The sequence below is a fragment of the Trachymyrmex cornetzi genome, unplaced genomic scaffold, assembly GCF_001594075.2.
Source record: "Trachymyrmex cornetzi isolate Tcor2-1 unplaced genomic scaffold, Tcor1.1 scaffold108, whole genome shotgun sequence".
NCBI lineage: Eukaryota > Metazoa > Arthropoda > Insecta > Hymenoptera > Formicidae > Trachymyrmex > Trachymyrmex cornetzi.
The window spans coordinates 61,251-72,312 of NW_017295631.1; positions in this window are offsets into that span (position 1 = coordinate 61,251).

The window sequence follows — 11,062 nt, forward strand, 5'->3', positions numbered from 1 at the left end:
TTATAATTTATCTTACTATAAGATAATAATCACTTGAAATAATGTACTATAATCATAATGTACTTTTTATCTTAAATCTCCGATATTTTTACTTTTTTAGGCAAATAAAATTTATCACAAATTCGGTAAAAATAGCCAGAATATTTTTACTGGTCTTGTAAAGTATCCATCTCTAAATTATTTTTCTCCGTGCATAAGAAGAAAAGAGAAAGCAATTTGTTTGCAGAGACCGATATTTTATAATTCTAATTGCCGCATAATCCTGTGCCGAAACGAGCATGATTCATGCAAGGTGCAAACATTTCGCGCGTGCAAGAGTTGCGAGTGTGTCTTCGCGCACGGTTGTGTTAAAACAGATACAAGTCACAGAAACGTGTATACGTGCGCGCGCGCGTACGTGTGTGCCAATAAACGCAAAATGCACCGAGAACTTTCCCCAGCAGGAATTCGTTAAATCTTGCAGTATCTGGCCGATAAGGTAACGGTGCTACCGCGAATATATATACCGGGTGTCCCGGCTACATCGTATCAATATATAATAATTAATTTATATTAAATTTTCTTAATTATAATTGATCGAAAATTATAATATTTCGGACGACAGTTGGCAGACGTAAATAATCACAATAGAGCGTCTATCTAGAGATTTATCTGTGTCATTATTGTATAAATTTAACTGTATTTTTCTCTCGATGCCTTAATTTAATAAGAATTTAATCGCGCTCGATTTGAAAAATAACCGTAACTGATGATGGATTTTTTTTTTTTTTTTTTTTGGGTTTAGCCCCCGAGAAGCAGTCGATCGGAATTACGTAGCTATTTACGATACAATAATCTGTATATGTAAACCGGTAAACGCGCTTGGGGATTAAATAGCGCCGCCGAGTTGTCATCGAATTAATTGCCTATCCGGCGAACACGAAAGGTGCGATCGGGTTGTTTTGCGCTGTGAGACGCAGGCAACGCGCTGGAATGCGGCACGACGCAGACGCTATCGCGCTTCGTCGTCGTATCAGCCGTTATCTTCATTGGAGACAGGTGCGAGAATAAGTTTTGCGACGCATTAATTCGGCTAGTACCCGTTCACTCCTTTCTCGCATGCAGGCTATCACGATTCAGATCTTTATAGACTAGTTTTTTGCATTTTATATTTTACAATTTACGTCAACAGGGTGATTTACGATTCATTATCATTTATTGCTATATTTATTTGTACCATTACCGTTTATCGCGAATGAATGAATAAATGAATAAGATTTTACGGTATATCTTCGTAAAATATATACTTTTAAAATTGAACTCCTTTCCCCTGATCGTTTCCTTTCGTAATCGAACAATTATGAAGAAACAAATTAACGTCGAAGAATTTTGTAAGAATAGATCTTTACGGTTAATCCTGTGGACAATTCAAGAGGTGTGTGCATTTTTGTACCTCATTTTTTCTTCGAGATAAATGAAATGGATATTAGGCAAGTAATTTTGCGCGCTCTTTGCAACGCAACGACGGTGGACGCGCATGCTCGTATAACATTTGCGGAATGCGCGATACACTTTCACTCGGTATAAGCATTAATACAAAAGTAAGGTGCTTTCGGTGCGGCGCGGATTTACCGCGGCGAATCGTGTAATCCCACGTTGACTCCCGGCGATGCGTGGAGTCCGAGCATCGTGGCGACTTCTGTGAGCAAGAATGCGGACTGCATCACAGAAGCGGGCTCGTCAGTCGGGCGCGAATGAATCAAGCTGATATCTTTGCGGCAAAACCCACGATAAAACGGATTAGAATTGCGCGGGACACGGAAAGAACGATATTACTCAAGTATCTAAAAATTTTGATTATCAAAATAATTATGTAGGAAGTCTAAACTGACTGCTGTAACATTTTTTTGTTGCATTGCTCATCATACTTGAGTTTTTTTACATAATTATTTTGATGGTCCAACACAAAATTATTTTCCCCAATCCGTATATAGTTAAATTTTTAGTAGATATTTCAGTAAAATATCGTTCATTTCGTGGCGTAATTCGCAATGAAGGGGTAATGATTCATCGTTATAATAAAAAATGGAGAAAGTTATTTTATAAGTTACTTTTTAAGTTACCTTATATATGTTTGTTATAGAAATTACAAAAAGTAATACAAAATTGGAACAAATGATGACAAATAATATAAAAAATGAAATACCCGAACTTATTATACTCAATTTCTATAAAAAGTAACTTATAAGTAACTTGTAAAATAGCTTTCTCCCAACCCTGATAAAAAAATGTACAATGAATTCTTCCTTATACAGAACCGAATATTTTGAGAAGAACTTTATTCTGTGGAAATTAATAATGTCTTCTTTCTATTTTATTTTTATTATAATCTTTGATGAGATTAAACAAAAAAAAAATATATATATATATATATTTTTTGTTTTACAATAATTAAGTGATTGAAAGAATAGAATAAAAAATGAGAGAGACAAAGATAGATAAAATTCCATTTTTTAATAAAACAAATTTCTTCTTAATTTTTCAGAAATGTGATTCATACGCTTCGATTATGGAAAAAAAAAAGTGAAATTGGTGGGGAAAGGGGAAGAATTTTGGGATAGGTGCTGCGGGAGGGGGGAGGAGGAACGGCAGGTCGCGTGTATATTCAGTCCTTGTATTAGCCGTGGATCCTCTCCTCTTCTCTCTCTTTCTCTCTCCATTCTTCCTTTCTCCCACTCTTTTCCTCTCGCAAGAGCCACGTGCGCCTTGAGGAACTCTTCTTTTATATCCCGCATCCTTTGTTCGGCAGCAGCTGTCCGGCCAAAGAAATTCCTTTCTCGACCGTCAGCCCGATTACTCTCGATCCCTCCATTCCCCTCTCTCATACCCTTCCCCCCTTCTTCCTGCCATCGAACGTAAATCTGAATCAGATATCACTGATCTCGCGCGTTCCATCCGACGCTTGCAAAAATTCACGCGCATGCCGATAAACGTACATGTGCGAGATGCTTTCATACGGTATATTCTGCGTGAACAAAAAATATCTGAACGGTGAATTCATCATCGAGAAATTTTGCATTTAAGTGTCGATAATAAGTTTTACTACAAGATGTATTTAAAATGAAGTTATATCTTTTCTCTTAATAAAGTTTTTCAAGAGGACTTGAAATTTTCTCGAAGAGTTCGAAATATTTTGCATCAATAATCGAGGAGTATACATATAGCACGCATATCTCATCATGTCGTTGAGATATGTATAATTAACGAATGTTTACTAATATTTAAGTGTTTCCAATTACCATTTTTTATCTTTTCTATTTATCCGTTTTACTCGCTCAAGAATTAAGTATCATAAATCATACGTCTGAACAGTATTTTAGAAAGATATTATGACGCTAAAGATTCTACATTGAGCTCATTAATAATCTTTGTTCCACAAGAAGTAAAATCAATTTATGTATAAACTGAAAGGTACTTTATTTAATAGTTTTAGTATCATTTTAGATTTGAAGTTCCAAAATCATTGTTACGAATACAAAGTGCAACACATATCAAGTTTCGAGTAAATTATATTAGAATGTGTAAGCATTTGATGATAAAATTCTTAATATATTCCTACAAAAAATCCAATAAAACTATTTATATATTGCGCTTAAAATGTTATAATATAGATGATGAACATGTGAAAATTTAACAATCTTAAAACTAAAATTACCATGAATTATATTTCCAAAGTAATTAACAAGTTATTTTGATTTCTTATGGAACGCTTTAAGATTATGCGTAGATCTTGATGGAAAATTTGGCATTTTACACGAAAAAGTAATGAGCCATCATATTGGAGATGGAGAATGCGAAGTTGCATCCGCTTATATGCACGTCCGATTTTCCTATCTCCGCGATCCCAAAGTGGATCAGGTTGTTTAGAGGGGCCCTTGGAGCGAAGCACGAGACCCACTTCATACGGAATTCGGTAGCCACAGGGCGATCACGTGAGCGCCCGGTAGCACTCGGGCCCCCAACGCGTTCTCCTCCCCCTCTGTTCCTTCCTCTCTCTCTCTCTCTCGCCACTCTTCTACCTAAACCTAATCATTTTAATCTCGAGAGCACGTTCCCCTTTCTTTCTTTTTGTCGTGGCGGCCATCGTCGGGTCCTCATCAACCTTGGGAGGTAGTAGCGGGCCCATGCCAAATTCTACGAAAGTCATGTCCGGTGGAAATTTGAACTCACGAAATAAACAATTTTGGTAAAGTATCTGAAGATTTAACTAGATACAGATCTGAACATAATTTTGTTGGACTATCAAAATTATTATGCAAGACGCTCAAGCATAATGAGTATAATACTGCAAAAAGTTTTCACATTCTACAGCAATCAGTTTGACCGTCATACATAATTAAAGAAATAAAAATAATTTTGATTATTCAAACAAAACTATTTTCGGATCTACATATCGAGAGAAATATTTGAAATAAATCATAATTTCGTTGATATGTAAATTATCAAAATTTTCTTATGTTTTTATTAAAACATTGCGTTGTTCTAATTAACATTTTGATTAGAACAACATAGTTTTTTAAATTAAAATATAACAAAATTTTAGTAATTTATATCGACCAAATTATGATTACTCATACCAAACATTTCTCTCAGTGTCTACCTACATTTCTAAATATTTTAGCAAAATTGTTTTTTCTGTGCGATGAAGAGGTCTACAGTTGCACATCAAAATACATAAATCTTGCGTTCTCGCCAAGAATGGAGGCTTTTTAATAATTTCTTAATACTTGTAAAATATTTTATTTACGTGTCTTTTACGTATTTAAACACAAACATATGTTCCTTGATGAATATCTAGACATAAAGCTCTCTGATTATAATCGAATAATAACATAGCAATTGCTCGCATTACTTGTAATTTCTGAATTACATTCAAATCTTACGATAAACATGTACTTATAAATTTATCCTTTTAAATCTATCGCTTGCGCAGTTGTTGTTTGGGATCAATATTTCATACAGACATAAAGAATAGCATCAAACATAAATGAACAAAAATTTAATCGAATTTAATTCGAATTAATTTTTTCCATTGCTAGTAATGAGCGGTTTTCAAAAAATCCTTCAATAACTGTAGCTCCCATCGAACTTGTGTCTAGCTCTTCCCCTCTTTCCTTCTCACTCGCTCGCTTGCTCGCTCGCGCATTTACAAGAAAATCTTACGAATGCGTCCAATTACAAAACACCGCGGGCATTCCTGAATAAGCCTATACACTAAGGTCGTAATAGTGGCCTGGCACTGGCCTCGTACGTATCCTCGGTCCGTCTCCATTTCTCTCTCTCTCTCTCTCTCTCTCTCTCTCTGTTACCTTGCTTCCTCTCTCCTTTATTTGTACTCCCTCTTCGCGGTCGAGCCCGCGTGGTTGGCGCACTATAAAAGGGGGCCCCGCGGACCGGGCCCGACCCAGGTCCCACTGCCTCCGCGCCGCGCCGCGCGTTCAGATAAATATGCGGGAGGGGTCGGAATTCCTCACTCGGCTGCATTCCGATCCCTCCTCCTCCGCCGTCTCCACTGCCGCCACCATCACCATCCGCACTCACTCGCTCGCGAACGGGCCTCCTTCCTTGCCATTACTCCTTGCAATGTGAACTTCTCGGCCGCGGCCTCTCTTTCTCGCTTTCCTCGTTCTTTCCTGCCCCTCTCTCTCAGTCTTTTTATTTTCAGTTTTTCTAGCTCGCGCGGAAATCATTTCTCTGCTACAGTGTCAAACTCTCACGGCATTCTACATTTGTAATGTGCAATTGGTACAGAATGATATAGGTCATAAAACATTTTTTTTAAGCCGTACAACTTCTTCCATATCGCTTCTGTTTTGCATAGCCCAAATGTAATGTCTCTTATTATTTCACGCAAAGTGTTTAATAGGTAATTCTTCTATTTCTTTTGTCTTCTCGCTTTATTTTCTTCCATAGTAGGCTTTCTAAAGACACTTATTCGCTTCACTATAGCTTTTTACTCCTCTCATCCTTCTCTATGTTTTCACTTCTGTTTGCTTCTTTTCAGCTTTCTCGTTGGTTCGTCTTTATTCGTATTTCAATCGCAACATACAAATACAATTTCTTCGCCTTCTTTGCCCCTTTATTTTTTCCTTAACTATGTACTCTATTTTTTTTTATCGCTCTACTATATCTCTTCGCGTTCTCATCTATTTCTCAGACTTCTCGTCCCACCTTTTCCCCATATCTTTTTATTTCATTATCTTCCTCCGGCATTCCAGGTTTCTTCATCTCTTCTGGTCCATTCCTTTATTCGTAACTCTCCTGTTTACTCACCCCCTTCCTTTCTCGTCGTCTCTCCTCGGAAACGCATTCCCGTCGGCTTCCCCATATATTTTCTTCCTAGTGTAGCTCTTGTCTTCCGCTTCGCTACGGACATCGTCCTTTCATCGCGCGGAAAGATCCCGCACGCAAGCGCCGAGATGAAGCCACCGAGATAGCACACGTGCGTGCACGCATACGTTACACGCTGCGCCGCAGCGACCGCGAGAATTATTATTGTAGGTGGCGAATCCACCTTCGAAATGTAGGTATACGTGACCCTGATACACCGCTTCATTCCGTCGATCGAAGAACCAATCGCGCCAGAATACTTCAACATTTTGACCTTTGCAAAAGTCGCACTTGCATCACACAAAAAGACTTACATTTAATGAAACGTAAGCAGTAAGCGAATTGGCCGATCACTTTAGAGACTACGAGGCTATAATGTGAGTAATAGCAAATTCTTGGTTCACAACCTTATTTTAAGACGCCCTAAGCCGTAAGAAATTGAACAATCACAGTCGATTATTTTTCTCATATTCAACTGTGATTGGTCAATTTCTTAAAGCTTTACGGCTTACGGCCTCTTAAAACATGGTTGTGGACCTAGACGACATGTTGATTTCCGTAAGTTTTACTGCTTAAGTTTTTCTGCAGCGTGTTATGTCTCTTAGTTCGAATATAATTAAAGTTTTTTCGCTTGATTTGCTTAATCTAGATTTATCTGTGTACTAATGGTGAATTAAACGGAAAACAGATAAGAGATCACGTTTGTACGTAAATTAATAAGGTTTCTTAATGAGAAATTTCTCCGATGACAAACGAGAACGATACGATCAATACGCGAGCACGATTTTGCAATACAGAATAAGAAAGTATTAAGCCAGCGTAATTACTTTTACTACGTGTGCGCATAGAATGCAATCGGAAAATGACCGATTAATTGGTATTCAGGATCGGTAATTTGTTCCTCTTTGTAATCCTTCGACTCCTCTAATCATCCTTTTCATCTAAGAGTTCTTAGTGAGCCGGTGAGGCAAGTCACCTCAATGTAAAATAAAAGAAAAAAAGGACAGGCATAGAAATAGCTCAATAGAGAAAGTAGTTTTGCAACTATTGTAAAATTCTTTGATATGATTGGTTTATACATTTAGATCTAGTGAAGAATTAAGTGCAAGAGCAATCGTATCAAAAAACTTTACGACAGTTGCAAAGCTGTTTTATCTGCTGAACACAGCTCATGCATATAATTCTTAATTCTTAAGATTCGTTTAAAAAAGGCGGGAATGGTGATTTTAAATGTGAATTTTTTAAATAATATTTTTGAACTTCAAATGAAAAACTGCTATTTATCGAAGAGAAATGCATGTTATGGACAAGAATACATATAAGTACTTGACAGTTAGTTTATATCGAAAATCCTTATCAGAAAGTTGTGAAACTTTAGAATTATGAAATTGTCAAAACTATTCGAAATCAGTAATATTCTTCAGCCGGTTCTATCGAGACAGCTGGAATTTTGAACCAGAGCAAACGACGATGTTCGTGGTTTCTCGTAGCATTCCCAAGACGGAGGACGCGAGTCGCTCGCGAGAGCGAAGAGCAGGAAGAGAAAAAGAGAGAGCGAGAGAGAGAGAGAGAGAGAGAGAATGAAAGAGGAGGGAGAAAAGGCAGGCCGATGGAATGGAATTCAGCAATCAGTTAGGCATTCGGCTTCTAGGATAGCGAGCTTCAGGCGGTATAAATCGCGGCCGTTTGCGCAGGAATATATCCGAGAGACGCCTTCCGCCTCCTCTTCGTCCTGCCGCGTCCTCTCTCCTCTACGGGTCCAACGATGCGCGGATCGTCTTCCTTCTCGTATGATCCTGTCGTACCTTCTTTCCCTCGTATCCTTCGTGATGACCTTTTGTTTTTTGCCGTGCTAGGAACGGTATTAGGCGTCTCACTTGGAATGCGGCTGTCGCTGAAGAGCCCTCGTTCCTTCGACTCCTTTCAGACGGGAGATGCGTCCTAGACACCAAATGATACCGTGAAACAGGGATACTGCAGGGATCTCTAGCATTTCAGCTAGAAATGCAAACAAAACAATTATAGTGAATCAGACGCAAAATCTTTTAAATACTTAAATTCTAAATATGTTTTATGGTACATTCAGAGATGTTTTGCAAGAAAATATTTTGAAAACAAATTTTATATATATGTACAGAGTATACACTGAAATAAATGATGTTATATATATTTAAGAGACTTGGATATTAATGACAGAAAATAGTTAAATCTATGTCATCTATGATATAAAGTTGTGAAACTTTAGAATTATGAAATTCTTAAAAAAATAACGAATCTTAATAGATCAAGAAATGAGCATAATAGTTTAAAATTATGTTTGTTTCTTAATCTTATCAAAACATTCTTTTTTGCTTTGCATATACAAGCTTGACAATTTGCTAATAGTAAGTAATTTTACATGTATAAGAGATAGTGGAAAGAAAACTTATCTAATTTTATTAACTTGTAAAATGCGCATCTACATTGTCTTACCATGGAGTTTCCAAAAGCTAATCGAAAAAAGAATAGCGTTGATCTAATGTGCATGACAAATATATATTCGGAAGAGGTCGAAATCAGAGATTGTCGATTGAGATCCAAGAGTGGGCCAGAGATTTCCTATCGGAAATCGAAGTCATTTTGCCGTTCCGGTGAAGAGAAGAAGAAAGTCCATCGAACGAAAAAAGAATACGCTACTCGGAGGTCGCGAGGCCGTCGCAGTGATGGCGATGGAGGAGTAGGAAGAGATAGAGGAGGAAGAGAATGGAGAAGACAGGCGGGTGGAAAAATAAGGCTCCTTTCCGGAGGACTGACGAAACAGGCCCGTACTCGATACCATCTGTGTGCTCTCTCAATAATAATAGTATGGACCGAGAAATGTGCGCGCGAGGCGCCGCAACGTGGATTCTCTCCAACGTTTTGAGGGCGAAGAGGAAGAGTGGCGATGAAGGGAGAGGGAGAGAGAGATCGTGATGGCTTCGTGGAGAAGATGCGAGAAGGCGCGGCGGGGAGGAAGAGAGGGAGAGAGGGAGCGGAAAGAACCCGTGTGCTCTCCTCCGATGCACATACTGGAGCCTCACGGATGAGGCGAGTCCCCACGATTGGCGAAGAGTGTGGTGGGACGGCAACGAGCGAGGCCCCGCTGCCCTGCCGGCTGGGCCCGCTCTTAGATGATCATCCGGAGACACGGCTGATGGGGCCAGTAGGGGCCCCAGAAATTCCAACAAGGACGGGGCATAATGCGCGACTCAAGGTCGGTTCTACTACCGACGGCAAGGCCCCGACGGATGCGACCACGTTCAAGCAGGGTCGTACCGTGACCTCGCCGCATCTCCTCCCCGCTCCTCCTTCCCTTTTCCCTTCTCTTTCCTTGCCCTTCTATCGCGTCCCTTCTTTATGCCTCATCCTACCTCTCCCTCGTTCATTCGTCCTCGTCCTCCGCTGATTCCTCAGCAATCCTGACTACCCTCTCGTTCACCTTTCTCTGCTGGCTCCTGTCCTCATAGCTAGCGCGCACGCTGTCCCCACCAATGACAGAATCGTGCATTGGCCCTCAGGCGCCCTGCGCTTCTGGATTGCGTTGCATACGACGACATTCCGCGAGTCTGAAAAAATAGACACCCTCGAGGGCCAGAATGACGAGGATAAACTTGGATTTCGACATTTTGCATAATAGAAAGGTTACTCTAACAACAATTTTTGTCAACTCTAATGAAAATTTTTATTTTACCGTGACATAAAAAATAAACAAATATTTGTAAGACATTATAATTTTTGTTATTATCAACTATGTAATAGTCTCTTTTTACTATCTTTGCATGCAATTTTACATGCATTGCAATATATGAAATGTGTGAGTGATTTTACTACATTTTAGTAGTTCAACAAAATTTTTTATAATTCAGTAATTGAAAATTTTGATAACAATGTTTAAATTCTTCAATTAAAGTAAAATTCTTGAAGAGAAATGAGCTTCACGTATAACAATTGAATATTAAGGATAAGGGATATTTGGTAGTTTTAGCCCAGTTATAGGACAGGTTAACTAATTTATTTTCAACGTGAAAGCTAGGCATTGTACTACGCTATTTAACTTTTAAACTCATTTAAACCTTTTAAACTAGAACTTGGAGTTTGAACCGAGGTCCTGGTTGTGACAATCTTGTCGGGGCTGCCGAGGCCCGCCTTTTTACGCCGGGTAAGAAAGAGGCGCTTGAGGCCATCGAGAAGTGAGAGAGAAAGAGAGAGATGGCATGAAAAATATACGATGGAGGAAGCGCCTGGAATGAGAGAGAATGACGGAGAAGAAGAAGAAGAAGAAGAAGAAGAAGCAGAAGAAGACGAGAAGAAGGAAGAGGATGAAGAGGGAGTACGTGGAGCCAGTTTGTGCTCCATCCCGTTGGAGAGAAAAGAATCTGTGTGCGCGAGGTTGCAGTGGTAGGGGTAAAAAGGGGTATTGGAGGAGGGATAGGATAGATACCGAAGAGGGGCAGGCAGGATTGGCTGGACGAAGCAAGAAGCGAAGGAAGAGAAGGTAAAAAGAGGAAAAAAGGTGGGATCCCTTAAAAATTGAGACCCACGGAGGTGGGGATTGGAATTTCGGGCCCCGTACACCGGCCAGTCTCGAGGAGGCCTTCGCGAAGATGAGGCGAGGAGAAAAGAGGAGATAGAAGAGTGCACGAGAGCGCAGGAGGGCACGAGACGGGATCGAGAG